Source organism: Tamandua tetradactyla, chromosome 7, assembly GCF_023851605.1.
Source record: "Tamandua tetradactyla isolate mTamTet1 chromosome 7, mTamTet1.pri, whole genome shotgun sequence".
NCBI lineage: Eukaryota > Metazoa > Chordata > Mammalia > Pilosa > Myrmecophagidae > Tamandua > Tamandua tetradactyla.
In genome coordinates, this window is record NC_135333.1 from 59198659 (window position 1) to 59215907 (window position 17249).

The 17249-nt window shown below is 39.7% G+C and overlaps 1 protein-coding gene and 2 pseudogenes across 3 annotated transcripts in view; 2 read left to right on the forward strand and 1 right to left on the reverse strand.

The window, feature by feature from the left end:
- The window catches only part of LOC143691274 (aldo-keto reductase family 1 member C23-like protein), a 460654-nt gene that overhangs the window by 178378 nt on the left and 265027 nt on the right, over positions 1-17249 (forward strand). The window lies entirely within an intron of this gene.
- On the reverse strand, positions 8046-12250 carry LOC143689705 (B box and SPRY domain-containing protein pseudogene; annotated as a pseudogene).
- LOC143689710 (aldo-keto reductase family 1 member C1-like) overlaps positions 12878-17249 on the forward strand; it is a 39320-nt pseudogene continuing 34948 nt past the window's right edge.

The window sequence follows — 17249 nt, forward strand, 5'->3', positions numbered from 1 at the left end:
GAGGAAAAGCAAGGGAGATCACATAAATAATATACACATTCCTGGGGTGACACCAAAGGTGGCATTTGCATCCTGTTAGTAAAGCAGCTGGCAGCAAATATGTTTCAGTCAGTGTTTCCTTAGCACTTTGAGGAACATCCTGTGCCATATAGTTGTGAAGGTGAGGCACATGTCAAAAGGAACATCAACACAACAAGTCCTCCCCTGGTGCAGCTCAGAAGATCAGAAATCCAGGGAGTTTGGGAAGGAGAGGTCACTGTGACTGATGGCCAGGGAGCCAGGAAGGCAACCAGTCTGAAAGGATGGACTCAGATAAGTGCATTCAGCAGAGGGAGTAGAGCACATTCACTCATAGGGAAATATTATCAAAGGCTTTCTTGAGAATGCTGTAGGCTTAAATTAGTTCAAATATTTGGGCCTGGACATTCATTGACAGCAATTCCATGCCTAAGTATGAACTGGAGAGCCAAGAAAACTTATATTCACACAAAGACTTTACTCAAATGTTCATAGCAACATTATTCATGGTAGCCCAAAACTGGAAACAATGCAATTGCCCAACAACCAGTGAATCGAATAAAAAAGTTGAATATTACTCGGTAATAAAACAAAAAAAATAAGCAACAACAGAAAAAGAACAACAACAAAAATAAAAAAGAACAACAAAAAACCCAAAAAAAAATTATTGCAATCTATAACAAACAGGATGAAGCTCAAATCATTTTGCTAAATGACAGTGGCCCATCACAAACAAATACATATTGTATGATTATGTTTACATGCAATTTCTGGAAAGGACATACTCTGTAGACATAGTATAATTCTGAGGTTGCTTAAAACTGAAATTGAGAGAAGGAACTGCTTGCAAATAGGAACATTTTGGGAGTGATGGAAAGACTCCAAAAATGGATTGTGGTTATGATTGCATAATTTTATCAGTTCACTAGAAGTATCTTACTATGCAATTATAATAGATGTACTACATGACACATGAATTGTACCTCGATAAAGGTGCTGAATTATAGCCATAGTTTTGTCATTGCCACTATTTACTATTACTATCCCTGTTCCTATTTCATGAGGAAATTATTATTCCCATTGCCATCCCCATTACCCATTACCCATGACCATTGCTATTGCTGTTTTGTCTATTACCCTTGGCTTTGACTTTACCTTTGTCTTTGATGTTGACTTTTCCATTTCCATTAGTAATTATTATTTCTATTATTCATCTGAAATCCTGTGACATGAAAACCAACAATAGATACTGTTCCAGGAGTAAGCAGCTGCACTAAGGAATCTCCTCTTGGTTTGGATAGGTGCTTTTGGGTGGGGGCAGGAGGGCCCCTGCATCTTCTCCAGTCCTGAGTGTGTCCTTACTCTCTTTTGGACTCTAGATTCCTTCTCTTTTCCCACAGTCCCTGCATGTATGGTATCCACATCTTAGGGAAGATATAACTCATGATGCAGAAAACAGTAAGTCTTTTGTTCTTAAAGGGTCAGCTCTGTTGTATGAAGCCTGAACATATTCATTTTATGGCTTATTCTCCTTCAACTAACACAAATCAATAGACATGGATTCCTAGAAAGACCCCCATGAACAATGTGGACTCCTAGATCAGACCAGAATCTGCAACCTTAGAAAAGCCTGATATTCACTGTTTCCTGCATTTCCCGGGTGTTTATGACCCACCAGGCCAAGGCCATTAGCACTCCAACTCCTGAAATAGTCAGTGGTGGAATCATCGCCACAGAGAGCTAAGACACTCTGCTTGGTCTTATGGGCTGTGGATGGGGAAAGACCATCATTACCTGACATGTAGATAACATATATTAATACTTATATAGCTAAGTATTAACACTTAATTAATACTTAATATTTAAATGTAACTTCTTGTTGGTATGTGACCAGAAGATGTATAGAACTCTGCAGAGTTACTCAGAAATTGATATGTTGGGGTCCTGCACGGGAGATACTAAATTTAAAGCTCAGAGGTGGGGCTTTTTTTTAAGAAATAAACAAATAAAAAATGAATACACCCTCCTAACCCCCCCCAAAAGCTATGTAATATTGTCAGGATTTGGAGTCTAGGATTATAAGTTGCTAAACTTATTTCTTCTTTTCAGGGATTCTTAGAATCAATATCTTGCATTTCAATGTGTACAGAAACCTTGAACCTTTCCATGGTTCCAAAGGAAAATAACTTTTTTCCCCTTCTAGAGACTATTTATGATTGCTTAATGGTGAGGTTAACTTGCCCTGCCCTTTTTCCCTCCTGGAATTGTGTTGTGCTAAGCTGTGAGTCAGGAAACATGACAAGCCACTCACCCCATCTTCCCTTGCTGTCCTTCACCACGCCACCAAGGCCATGAATGAGTCCTGGACATGGGCTTTTATATTTTCTGGGCAGTCAGGAGAAAACTGTCTGTCAGCAAACATGAGCAAGAATGACTCTACCTCAAAATAACAGGACTTCTCAAGATCTGTTTCTCCCATTTTTTTGGTCTTATAATGAGATATGGCAACTCTGTTTTCTGAATTTCCCATTTTTCTTGACTACCTACCAAAGCAGATGCTCTATTCATTTTTTTTTCTTAACATGCTGAAGTCCATTTATTACTAAGTCCCATTTGAAAGAACAGGGGGATAGATGCATCATTGAGCAGTTTGGAGTGCTACAAGACCAGACCCAAAACAAAGTGGTCATTTCTACCTGGATAAATAGAAAAATAGTTAAGTGGCAAATGTTAAATATTTTTCTAGTTTGCTAGCTGCTGGAATGCAATATACCAGAAACTGAATGGCTTTCAAAAGGGGGAATTTAATGAGTTGCTAGTTTACAGTTCTAAGGCCGAGAAAATGTCTTAATTAGAACAAGGCTATAGAAATGTCCAGTCAAAGGTATCCAGGGAAAGATACCTTGGTTCAAGTAGGCCAGTGAAGTTCATGGTTTCTCTCTCAACTGGAGGGCACATGGTAAACACAGTCAGAGTTTCTCTCTCATCTGGAAAGGCACATGGTGAACATGGTCAGGGTGCCTCTCTCATCTGGAAGGGTATATGGTGAATACAGCATCATCTGCTAGCTGCTTCTCCTGGCTTCCTGTCCATGAAGCTACCCAGGAGGCATTTTCTTTCTTCATCCTCAAAGGTCGCTGGCTTATGGACTCCCTGCCTTGTGGTGCTGCAGCATTCTCTGCTCTCTCCAAATCTCATTCTCCCAAATGTTTCCTCTTTTGTAGGACTCCAGTAAACCAATCAAGACCCACCCAAATGGGTGGAGACATGTCATCACCTAATCCAGTATAACAACCACTCTTGACTAAATCACATCATCCAGGGAGATGATCTGATTATAGTTTCAAACATACAGTATTGAATAGGTATTATTATACATTTATGAAATGGGATTTTGTTTAAAATGTGGCTTTTCTAGGGGGCATACATCCTTTCAAACCAGCACAAATATGTACCAAAAAGTTCTATCTTTCCACCTGTATTAGTTTGCAAGCGGCCAGAATGTGAGATACTAGAACTGGGATGGCTTTTTAAAAGGGGAATTTAATAAGCTACAAGTTTACAGTTCTAAGCCTATGAAATTGTCCAAACTAAGTCATCCATAGAAAAGTATCTTAATTCAAGGAAAGCCAATGGGTCAGGAACACCTCTGTCAGCTGGGAAGTCATGCAGCTGGCATCTGCTGGTCCCTTGCTTCTGGGCTCTGCTGGCTTTCACCCTCTGTTCCTGTGGGGATTCCTCACTTTGTTCTCCAGGGCTGTCTTTCATCTCTTGGCTTCCCTTCAGATTCTGGCTTAACATCTCATAGTGATGCCTGCTGGGCTCCAAGCATCTCTGAACATCCGTGTCTCTGTTCTCCACGTGTCAGCTTCTGTGTCAGCTCTGTTGTGTGGTTTCTCTCAGTTCTGAGGCTTCTGTCATTTCTGCTTTCTCCAAGATTTTTTCACTTTTAGACCCATCTGGAACGGGTAGAGTCACATCTCTCTCCATATAATCAAAGGTCACACCCACAATTGGGCATGCCACATCTCCATGGAGATAATTTAGTCAAGTTTCCAACCTTCAGTGTTGGATAAGATTAAAAGAAATGACTGGTCCCATAAGATTGGATGAGGATTAAAACATGACTTTTCTGGGGTACATAATAAATTCAAACCAGTATACCTCCTCAGGGTTGTCTCATATAAAATCAGAGAGGTATTGAAGAGTAAAATTTTTCAAGTTGCTCTTTTATCTCATTTGTAACTTATTAAGTTTCCCTTTTTAAATACTTTTTTCTACTTCGTTATGATTTGCTTTTCTTTTGTGGGAAGAAGAGGATGATATTCAGGATGATATTAATTGGGAACACTATTACAATTCCAGACTTTCTATCAAATTTATGGGTTCTAATAAATGTTTGGGATTGTTTCTGACTAAAATAAATGTGAATGGTCAAATTATATTAATAAATTTCCTCATTTATGCAATATGTGGAGCTAGCCCTTGAAATTTATTCTTTCAGTGTTGACTCTATTTCTAAAATGTTCATTTTCATCATGCACGAGTACAGGCCACTCTCTACATATTCCATAAACATTCACTTTGTTGTATTATTATGAAAACTGAATACACTAATTTGATTTTTATGTAATTAGTTACTTTAGCTTGAGTTTAAGATTGTGTAGAAGTAATAGCTTATTACAAGGAATCATCATCAGTATGAGCCAAATGTAATTTAAACATAAGAAATTTGAAAGACCATTCATTCATTGCTAATGTTTACAGTGTTTTTGTTTCCTTGAAAGAAAAATCAAAGCAATTACACTTTAATAAATATTGTTCTGAGTAAAAATTAATCTGAAGTATGATCTGAACCTGGAATCAGTTTTTCTCTTACCAGGACTGTAAGTAAGAGAAAATTAGTTCTATCTTAGCTTTTGTATGAAAGCTAAACTCAGTTCAGCATTACCCAGAGAGACCTAACAGGGGGCTAGTTCCCTAGCTCAAAGTGACCTAATGTTTTCAGGATATTCAAGGCAGAAGACCTGAAGCAAATCATAAAGACAGAAACAGGATATGGAGATACAGATGCATAGAGTGGTAATAGAACTAAATTTAGCTTTCATACAAAATGACATGGATGAGAAAATAAACCTAACTAAACAAAGGGCAGCAAAATTAGCTCAGGCCAGTCACACAGACAGGAGAAGGAGACAGCCTCTGACATAAGCCCAGAATTAGTGTCAAATCCTTGTCTGAATAAAAACAAGTCTGAATAAGTAACTACCATGGTCACTGGAAAGTAAAACGTAATCAAAACTGGAAACTGTCTGTCAGTTAGACTGCTTAAATAGGTTATAACCTCTGGAGTAGCCAATCAGCAGAGAAATAGGAGCAGGACCTGTTGTGTATTAAGATTAGGGAATAAATGTTAATGCTTTCTGTCACTCGGCGCGCCTGCCACCACATTTTGGTTGTGCACCCTTTCTTTCAAGATTGTAAATACATTATTTTTTTCTCCACAATTAGGTGAGTGTTCATTCTCCTCCAGGCAGGGCTCTCTTTCCAACAACTCTGGGGGCTTGTCTGGGATTCCTCGTGATACCCCTAAGCAGTCTAAAAAAATTCAGTCATCGAAGGAACTAAGTAAGCTTCTTTTCTTACTTTTTCCCTAGATTTGAATTTCCTCCTCTTTTTCAAATGCGAGAGTGAATGGGACAGCCAATTGAACCAGAGCACAGGTCCCTTTCCAATCCTCAGTCAATATTGGTTGGAGGATGCCTTTCCACAATACCACCAGAGGTCCACTCGGAATATGGTTAAACTGGAGAAATTGCTAGTACCATCCTAAGTTGCATCCTACATTTGGGTACATGAGGCCATGGTCCCAAGATCCTGGAGCCCCTCTCCCCATCTAGAGACACAGGCAGAGTTGTTTCCTGGACTGAAGCAGGAAGCCGGTATGGCCTTGATGCTTCCACTTTTACTGGAGGGAAAAGAGAGGACAACATACTATAATTTTCACTGGGATAGTATTTTGAAAAATGAGTACTATACATTTGAATTTGTCTTCATGTTTCTCCATACCTATTGGAAAGGGCACAATAAGAGCAGTAGGTCAGCCTATTGCACAAGCATTGCAGTTGCTTTGTTTTGACTATGGACTGTATATTTAATCCTTCCACCCAGGCATCTGTATCTCCATATCCTGTTCCTGTCTTTATGATTTGCTTCAGGTCTTCTGCCTTGAATATCCTGCAAATGTTAGGTCATTTTGAGCTAGGGAACTAGCCCCCTGTTAGGTCTCTCTGGGTAATGCTGAAAAGCTAGCTGGAAAGGATGTTGTTAGGGAATATTCAAATCCAGAGAAACAGGAAGAAAAGAAGCTTACTTAGTTCCTTCTACCACCAAATTTATTTAGACAGTATAGGGGTACCACAAGGAAGTCTGGATGAGTTTAAATCCAGAAATCAAATGACTGAGGGATTTGAGTCATTTTTATTTTGGTGGATCATGATTAATAAAAATGTAGACTGGATTAATTACATATGTTATAATCCACAAAGATTTATCAATTACACTAGAGATGCAGCGAAGGGCATCTCGGGACAACTACAAGCTACTAGTTGGATGACATGGGAAAATAGGACAGTCCTAAATATGATGCTAACTGAAAAGGGAGGTGTTTGTGTTATGATTGAAGTAGTTGTTATACATTCATCCCCAATATTACAGCCCCAGATGGAACTATCACAAAAGCTTCTCAAGGCTTAACAGTCTTATCTGAAGAATTGGCAAAAAGCATTAGTAACACCTTCACGGAATGGTTAGAAAGTTAGTTCAGAAAATGGAAAGGGTGGCACTGCCCATTTCACTTATTTAATCATTATAGCTAGTATACTAACAGTAATGAGGTGTTGCATCATCCCATGTGCCCAAGGGCTAACTGAAAAGTTAATTAAGACTGCCCTAACCAAGCAAATGCCTGTTCAATACAAATACAACAATTTGTACCTCCTTAAAGAAGATCCCTATGATGAAAAATGTGAAAAAGCTCCTAGCAAGTTTGAAAAAAAAACTAAAATACTATGTTAGTTAGGAGAAACAGAATCAACAGGGAACACTCACAAATATAAAATTTATAAAAGTGTCTCACGTGACCATGGGAACTCAGAGTCCAAAATCCACAGGGCAGGCTCTGAAGCTGATGATTCCAACGGAAGGTCTGTATGAACCCTACAGGAGAGGCTCGCCAACTGAACCAGGAAGAGAGCCTGTTTCTTCTGAATCCTTCTTTAAAGGCTTTCAGTGATTAGATTAAGCATCACTCATTGCAGAAGACACTCCCCTTAGGCTGGTTACAAATGGAATCAGCTGTGGATGCAGCTGACATGATCATTATTTAATTCTATGAAATGTTCTCATTGCAACAGACAAGCCAGCACTTGCCCATCCAGACAAACAGGTACCACCACTTGGCCAAGTTGACACATGAACCTGACCATGACAAATATGAAAGCTAAAAAGATTCAGGAACAAAACGAGGGGGAAATCTATAAGAATAGGATTAAGCTTAGCTTTCACACAAAATGGCATGGAGAGGGAAAAATGAAACTAACTAAAGAAGGGGCTGCAAAATTAGCTCAGGCCAGTCATGCAGTCAGGGTAAGAAGACAACTTCTGACATAAGCCCACAATTGGTGTCAAATCCTTATTTAGGTAAAAACAAGTCTAAATAAGTAATGACCAGGGTCATTGGGATTAAAAACATAATCAAAATGAGAACTGTCTGTTAGTTAGACTGCTTGAAAAGGCCATAATCTCTAGAGTATCCAGTCAGAGGAGAAACAGGGAAGAGATCTGCATGTAAGGTTCACGGAATAAATGTGAATGCCTTCTGTCACTCAGCGTACAGGCCACCACATTTTGGTTGTGTGCCCATTCTTTCAAGATTGTCTATAAATTATTTTCTTTTCCACAATTGGGTGAACGTTTACTCTCTTTCAGGCATGGCCTCTTTCCAACAAAGACTGAAAGAAATAAGATTAGAAGTAGTGTTTGGAGTTCAAATTAGACTGCTTAAATATTAAAGTAAATGATATGTTTTCAAACAAAAAGAAGGACACACACATGGGGGAAAAGGATAGTGGGTAGAAAACAGGATCTAAGAAGGTGCTGGGGACCTGGGCCAGGCTCCTCTGTGGGCAAGGGTCAGCAGATGATGGAAATGGTCTGGACACCAGAGCAAAGATTGGGAAGAGGGGCCCCAGGAATGGAGCATGGTGTGTGTGCAGCCTGCCTAAGGCTGGGTCATAAAACAGCAGCTCTTGTGCTACAAGTTCAAGCAACACACCCAGCCAAGCCAGGCAATGTAGCAGCCCCAAGGGCTCATGCTGCCCATCATGCAAGAACTGCAAGTCCTGGTTGTAGGGGAGAAGACCCAGGAGAAGGCATTATGGCCCAGATGGGAATCATGGCCAGAGCCCTTGTGGGACAGCTGTCTTAAAGCCATGCCCACTCTATAGGCAAAGCTGTTCTGGATGTTCACTATTCAGGAATGCAGCCTGGCTTGGAAGTAGGTAGTAGCCAGGGTACTAGAGCAGTAACTAAAGCACAAGGCCATCTGCACAGGCTTTGGGCTTCTTGCCACTGAAGGTCAAGGTCCCTTGATCATCTGACACTTGCAGGATAGAGCTGACAATCCTTTTGCCAATATGCATGTCCTCCATGCCTGTGACAGACCCAAGAACCATGAACTGCATCAGGAGTGCACCTCCAAGTGCACCTCTTACTGAAGTTTATCTTCTCTAACTCATGGGGATCCAAAATGCCTTTGCATTCTTGGTCCTCTCAGAAATCTCCTACTCCTTCTGAAGGAACTGGAGGTCAACCAGCTATGTGAGCATATCACCCAGGCTGGAGTGGATAGTGTCAAGCTTCTGCAGTGCCCCAGTCCAGTGCACCCCTGGGGCAGGATACTCTGGTTGGCCTGCTCTTCTTCCCCATGCACTTGTTCCAGCAACCGCTGGTCCTCACTCTCACGCAGACTCCTTACCAGACCCAGCAACTGGTTGATCAGCTCCCATGCTGCTCTGACCATGTTCATGGCTCTTTGGTTCTTCCCTGGCAGGACCTGGCAGGACCTCAGCTATGATGCCAGTACTTTGTTCATGCAGCCTCTCACACTTTCCACAAGCTTGATCTGCAGCTCTTCCTCTTACTCCTCTGTCAGGCGGATGCAGTGCTTATGGCAACAGCTTCCCAGCCCCATGCACATGATGCAGACTAGCCGCTGCTCTGTACATCAGAACCAGTGCAGAGACTGGCCCTCCATCTGTCCAAATGTTTCATTCTTGAGGGACTGGCACCTGCTGCTTTACATATTCTGGAAATGCAGTGCTTCCCTTTTGGATGGATTCCTGAAAAAAAAAGGAGGGGGGTATTGTTAAAGCTCTTTTTTGTTCTTCTCTATCTGTACTATGAACTTGATTTTTCTAAACATTTCCCATACCTAATGGCAGGATGTTTCAGATGACATCAAATACTAGCACAACTGTTAATTGTGTGCAAGTAATTGGTGAAGTACTTTTTGGTGAGTTCGATTTTCTTTCTGGTTAAATATTTTCTTCAATAATTTTCTAGTTAGCATAGGGATCATCATTTTGGAAACTGAACAAACATAAATATATTCATAATGTAAGGAAGGCCCAGAAAAGCTAACCAAAAGTGGTTTAAGCTTTGATACTATTTGGTTGACAGTGTAAGAACTCAAAAGTATTTTATTTCAACACCAGTGAATATTTGACCCAATCTTAAATAGGAGATGGTGGGTATTTAGGGACCATCTGAAGTTGGGTTTGGGGTGAATAGGAGGGCAGGATCGCTAGTTCATAGGTATTGAAGTGCCAACATTGGGAGACAAATGTGTAGAAAACTCTCTCTTCTTCAGACACTACTGTGGAATTAGCAGCTTTGTGAGCTTTTCAAGGTCAAATAGTTTCAAGGTCAGTAGTTTCTGGGGATTTGTGGAGAGATGGGCATGGCCTCTGTGAATTGTTGGAAAATGAAAAGAGGGTCCTATGAAGAAAATGTGTGCTGCTGCAGCAGGCCCATATTGTGTCACTGCTGTACATCTGGGTGTGAGGAGCCCATGCTCTGTCTCCCCCAGGCTGCCACCCATTGGCCTTCAGCCCTTTTCTTAGGACAGATGTGGACAGTTCTTGCTCTGTGTCCTCTTGTGACCCAGGGTTGTTCTGCACAGGACAAGAGTTTATAACATCATCAAAATGGTCCAAGGAGACTCCCACTCAAAGAATTCCTAGAAGGATAGTTCTCTGCTCCACCTGCATTATTTTATGACAGCTGATTCAAGCATTATTGTACTTTCTTGAAAGTGTTGTGTATCCCCCAAAAAAAATGTCCTTTTATCCTGATTCAATAATGAAGGGTGGAAAAGTTTTTATTCAATTACTTCCATGGAGATATAACCCACTCAATTGTGGGTGTGACATTTTGATTAGATGGAGATGTGACTTCACCTATTTTGTATAGGTCTTGATTAGTTTATTGGATCCATAAAAGAGACAACACAGGGAAGCATTTATGAGAAAATTTACACACAGACATTTGGAGATGCAGAAGAAAATGTCAGAAGGACCCACAGGATCTATCAGAGCTGTATGAAACCAGAAGGTGGGAGAAGAGCCTGGCAGACATTGCCATGTGCCTCTCCATGAGATGCTAAGCTAAAAGGTGAAACAAAGAGTTTTTGCCCTGTTGCGACTAAGCCAGGACCCACAGATGCTTAGAGAGGAAACCACAGACATCAGAAGCTAGAAGCAACAGAACCAGGAACAAGGACCAGCAGACACCATTCACCTGCTTTCCCCTGTGACAGACACCATCCTTTCCTTCTTTATCAAGGTATCTTTTTCTGGATGCCTTAGTTTTGATATTTTTATGGCCTTAGAACTGTTAACATATAACTTCATAAAGTTAAAAAGGGATTAAAAAAATCCCTTTTCTTAATGCTGTGTGGCAGGGTCAGATTTCATTATTTTTCCATGTGAGTATCCTGTCATTGCTGTACCAATTGTTGAATTTTCATGTGTTTGTTTTGCTTGTTTCATTTTTTTTGGAAGTTCATGGACCAGAAATCAAACCAGGTCTCCCTCATGGCAGGTGAGAATTCTACCACTGGACTACCCTTGGACACCCTTATTCCCTCTTAAAAACTGTTCCATTTCTGGTATATTGCATTCTGGCAGCACTTAGAAAAACTAAAACAGTAATGATGTAAAAATGATATAGAGTGGTAAAGCCAACCTTATTTATTAAAAAATGTTGCTTAATCATGATGAACACAGGAATTCTATGCCATGTTAAACTGCTAAATTCACACTCCAGGTTACCAGGTTCTCAGCTTTGTTACCACTTGCTTGGATGAAGCTCTGGAAATGAGGGTTTTATTTTTTAAATCAATGGATCAGTGAAGCCTTCTCCTAGTGCTCCAGAGGCTGGTGCCAGCTTTCCAGGATGCCTGATTGCACCTGAGAGTGAGGCTGCTGGTCACAGTTCTCCAGGTGTACTCATGGTTATAATGCTTGTTTTATGGGGTGTTTGCATCTGGCAGGGAAACCAGAAAACTTAAAGGCACACTAATGCACAGACAGTCTTGGAAGAGGTAAACATTACTATGACAGTGGCATTAGGAAGTCGTACAGACTTTACAGATATATTTAAATAATTGCCAGACAATAAATACTTAATGTGCAGGCTCCTCAGCCATTCCACTCACTTCTGCCAGCTGCATACACCGGGACAGGAGGAGAGGTTCAGTAAGAGCTACTGATTAAGGAGAGTGGACAGAAATTTATTCACATATTTGAGCATGTTATGAGCATGAAACAAACTTTTTCCTCATGCAAGTATATTTATTATATAATATTTACCTTTATATATATATATATATATATTTTTAAGCTAGAAGTCTTCTCAGAGCCTGAAGTTCAGAGTATATTGGGATCCTGAAAGGGAGGTTTGGAGAATACTAAACTACATCTCATTTTTCTCCTGAGCATACATCAGTTAAATCTAACACCAAGACCTCCAGGAAACAAACTTGCTCTTAGGGACAAGTAAGGCTACAGTGGGTATCCACTTGGCAAGAGAACTTTAACCTCATCTAGCCAACAAATCCATTCCAGGCAAGATTTACCATATCATAGTTATTTAGCAAAAAGTCGTTCATTGCACCTATCCAGTTGTCCTTGTTCATTTTATCAGCTTGTTCTGGATGCCAATTTTTTCCTTCACATCCTCTTCACCCTGATGAATAGAAAGGGGTTCCCATTCCAGAATTATAGTATGCCAAGTGCATGACAGCCAACACTGGACAGTTGAGATGGGCAGTGGCTTATCTGTTGCATATACTCTCAGCCTCAGGAACAGGGCACTGCATCAAGCAAGGTCACATGGAGGTTGCACTTGGGAACAGACTAGACTAGCAGTGGCTACGGGAAAGGACTTTGTAGTAACAGAAAGGTTAACTGAATCCTGGCTCCCTTGTGAGAATGGGATTGGTTTCTTTGAATAAATCCACAAATTAGCAGGAACCTGATTCCTTTATCACTTAGAATAATAAACTTCACAATAATTTTTGATAAGAATAGAAAAATGAGTGAAACGGTTTCAAGTTTATGCATTCTCCATGGAATGTCCTTTAAACATGGCCTCTCCTACCAAGTTATTTTTGAAAAACTGAGCAGTGCAGTTGGGTGTAACCTTTGCACTTAAAGAATTGCCTTAGTGCTGTTCAGTGTTCTGCTGAAGGAAAGGTTAAGAAAATCATCTCTGCTTACTCCTCGGGGGAGAGACAATGGATAGCAAACCTCATTGTCTGCAGCTAAATGATGGTTACTTCATTCCTATTCTGGAATTTGGAACTGCTGTACCTGAACAGGTAAGAGTAGAGGAATTGGGATCAAGGGTGGAAATGAAAATAGCCCTAGGGTGGCTGGATGTCCATCTAGGCTGTCACAAAACTAAGTGTCTGTGTGACAAAGGGAGATGCACTTGGTCTTGGTTTCACCAGGCTAGAAACATTGCAATGATAAAGTGAGAATGAGGACAGTCCTCAGTCAGTGCAATGGGGTCACATAATGTGGTCACCTAGGGATTATCCTGGGCTTGGCTTTTCCTCCTGTTTTGATTTGTTTAGAGGAAATGACCTGCAGCAGGAAAGGCACCTATTGTCAGTTGCCTGCTTTGAGACTGATTGCAATGAGGAGCTTCTCTGTGCATTTCTGTAATTCAAGAATCTTTCCTCCCACCAAGTACACACAGGCTAGGAAAGTCTGTGTGGTGAAGAGCCCTGGTCTTGAAGGAGTGTGTAAACAGCTTTTGCCTGTGTAGTCCACCTAACACCTAGCAGAAAATAGGGCACACAAACTGAATTTCATGAGATGTCAACCATCCTTTCATTGATAATAGTGGTTGGCTGTGTCTATAGTATCTTAACAAACAATGATGCTTGTGATGATTATCTGCTTTCTTTAAGCAGAACTGGAAAATTTTCAAGTACTAGGCACTGTGAGCCTCTATGAGCAGCCCCCTCACAAAATCCTGGTCATTGAGTCTGTAGCAAGCTTCCCTGGTAGACAATTATTCCCTTGTATTGTCAACGTTTGATACCAGAAGAATCAAGCATATCCAATGTGCCTCCATGGAAGAGAACTCAGACTCCTGTGTCTTATGCACATTCTATCCCCATTTCTTATTTTGGTTTGAGGACTCGGACTCCTATGCCTTGTGCACATTTTATTCCCATTTCCTTATTTTAGTTTGTATCCTTTCACTGTAATAAATCATTGCTATAACAACTAATATTTTCATGGCCCTGTGAGAACTTCTAGTGAATCACTGCACATGAAGGTTGTCTTAGGGACTTTCATTGAATGAACTCCATTCCATTTTTCCCAGACAGAAGGTGTCCCTGGGACAACTTTCAAATTAAATCTAGGAAAGTTCCAGGCAAACTGGGACAAATTGTCTACACTATATGGAGAAATAATACAGAATATGAGGGAATGATTGGTTCCCATGATGGCTTTTATTGAGTCATGACTACCTGTCATTCTAATGGGTCTCCAATTTCTGCCTTTTTTGGTAATCAAGGTTCCTAAGGGTGAAGCAGAGGTGGCCACCAAGATAGTTATTGATGCTGAATATTGCCATTTGATGCTGCTTATGTGTACGAAAATGAAGAGGAGTTTGGACAGGCCATCCGAAGCAAAATTGCAGATGGCACAGTGAAAAGACATATTCTATACTTCAAAGGTGTGGGTGTGTGTAAAAGTTGTGTATAGGTTTGTCTGAACACATTTCTTAAATGTCATTGTGTGTGGAAATGGAATGATATGAATGGTGGAGTAGCTATTTTCTGAATAGTTATTTTTGCAAAACTTTTATTCACAGACATATTATGGGTTTCCAATCATTGCTCTGTGCACATTTTATTCCTCTACTCAAATGCATTATCACTTTAATATTTTGAGCATCAATGAAATTGGCATGAATTATAGCACCAGACAGTACTATAATCACATTTTGGCCTTCCCTACCATCGTTGTGACTTGGTCAATTTACTTAACATTCTGAATCTCAGTTCTCTCCTCTTTCAACAAAAGAGAGCAATGTAAGACAGCTCTTTGAATATTACAAAAGACATTGGTAACATTTATTGAACTGTCTCAGCACATATCACCATCTAAAGCTAATTTTCCCTTTAAGTTATGTGTGGAAAAGGAATACTAAATATTCATCCCACAAGTCTTTAAGAGGATGGATGGAAAGAGATAAATTGCCAAAACATTACTGTAAACTCTGTAGAGTACTATTCAGATGATGGACTTCAGTATTAATTGGTAGTGATTTTTACCTCTTAAGTCATAACCTTCCATTATTCTGTAGATGTACTGAGAATGTACCATAAAAATAACACAGCTTGTATAAATATGCCTTATGAATAGGGAACACATGCTAAAAGAAAATTTTTTTTCCTGAGATTAACAAGTGCTTACATGGTAGAAAATGGTTTAAGTATTTCTTAAAGTAACCAGTCTAGGAGTTAAGATTCAAGTCTTTGAAAAGTACATGTGAAAAATATTTTTGACTGATATCTTAATGAAACTGTCCCAGCACGGCTATTTTTCAGTGTTCTTCACACATTATGTATGAAAGAGTTTTCAAACCTTTGTTTTGATTTGGCAAAGTTTCTATCTCTTTTATGATTCTTTGTTCATTTTCTTCTAATTTTCAAAATTTTCTGTATCATTTTTATGATTCTGAGATCCAAAAATTTAAGGATATTAACAAAGTGATATGATTCTGAATAAAACCTAAAGATTAGTTCTATTCTTTCGGATTAGATTTGAAGTTCATCAATAACCTAAATTCAGCTTAAATTCTATTATAATTGCAGATAAATTTCAATTTTAAATTTGCTAAAATAGTCACATTCCATCTCTTATCTGTTTCTGAGCCTCATTCACAAACTCAACTACAGTATTAATGCAACATATCCTTTTTTTTTTTTTACCTCTACAGCTTTGAGTCACTTTCTTAAGACCAGAGTTGGTGCAACCAACCTTGGAAAGATCGCTGAAAAAACTTCAGCTGGACTATGTTGACTTCTACATTATTCATTCCTCATCAGCTCTGAAGGTTAGTAATATGCACAATCATACTAATTTCATTTCCTCTAACAGCAATGACCTTCATCTTGCATGGACGGCTGAATTATGCTTTTTGCAGGAGGATACTGGAATTATGAAACTGGAGAGGAATCCTAAATAAAAATTCATTTCTCTCTTTTTATTGAATAAGAGTTTCATCTCTAATTCCCTACTTCATGCCTCCAAACAAGTAGAGTTCAAAGACTGCCTCAAAATCTTGAGGAGATAACTCTGGCTTGGTCCAAGGCACAGGTCTGATTATGGCTCCCAAGTCTATTGGGGAAGTTTACTGATGAGGTTGCTGAAGCTGTAGTGAACCATGAAACTGAGTCACATTGGTCCACAAGACAATTTCCTCATGTCTTCGGGCTGAAAGTAGGTTGTTGCTTCTCTCTCTGAGTGGGTCTAAAACCAGCTACCTCCACAAGGACCTGCAGTCCCTTGCTCTTACTGTTTGCACTACTCCAGCCAGTTCTTAGCCACTATAATGACTGTATTGTGTAGGACACATGAATAAAAGTAGCAGAAATCTCATCAAGCTAGGATATACAAAATAAGAATATGTTTGATTAAGCAAATGGGGAGTCCACGGTAATACTGGATTTATGGATTCAAAGTTCTGTTCAAAAACGTTTCTCCAACTCTTATCTCTGCATTCCTCCAGGTCAGCTTTACTTTTGTTCCAGCATTTTCCAATGGTGACTTATCTGCCTTTGGGACATGATCAAAGTTTGAAGGATTAATATGCAAAAACATTTCTACCTCTTCCAGCATCCATATTCACCCTGAAATGAATTTAGATAGACCATGCTTGTTTTGCATCTTCAACCCTTAATTTTCATCTGTTCAAGGGATGAAGAAATGTAAATGTCAACCTCAGGCAAATTTATAATGCGCTTTTGGTAGAAATGAAGGCTGCATAATGGACTTTATCTTCAGATAAAATAGAGGTATTTCAAAATAAGGGGCAGAGTAAAGTAGCATAAGTTCACTATGAGTTTCCATTTAGGATCTTGAGCACATACTTTACTGAACATATAGAAGATTTAAGAGACTGTGGGACACCCATTTCTGAAGACACTCCATACATAAAATACACTGTAAAAATTAGTATTTTGAAGTTTCACTAACCTCATAGAGTCACATTTTCCCATGTCTAGATGTACCTGGCAGCAAGGCATTAATCTCTGAGTGCCCTCTAATGACTGCTTTTTTTCCAGCCTGGGGAGGATTATTTTCCTAAAGATGAACATGGAAACTGCATATTTGACAAAGTGAATCTCTATGGCACCTGGGAGGTGAGAGCTTTCTTCAGAGGTGTGAGCTCAACATGAAAGACAAGAAAGAAGCTCTTTTAGATTGCTAAAGGTATTGAAATGCAATATATGAGAAGTGGGCTGGCTTTTAACAATGAGGATATACTAATCTACAAGGTTACAGTTCAGAAGCCCTAAAAATTTACTAATTCAGGCCTCTAAAATATGATACCTGGACTCCTCTGTCAGATGGCAAGAC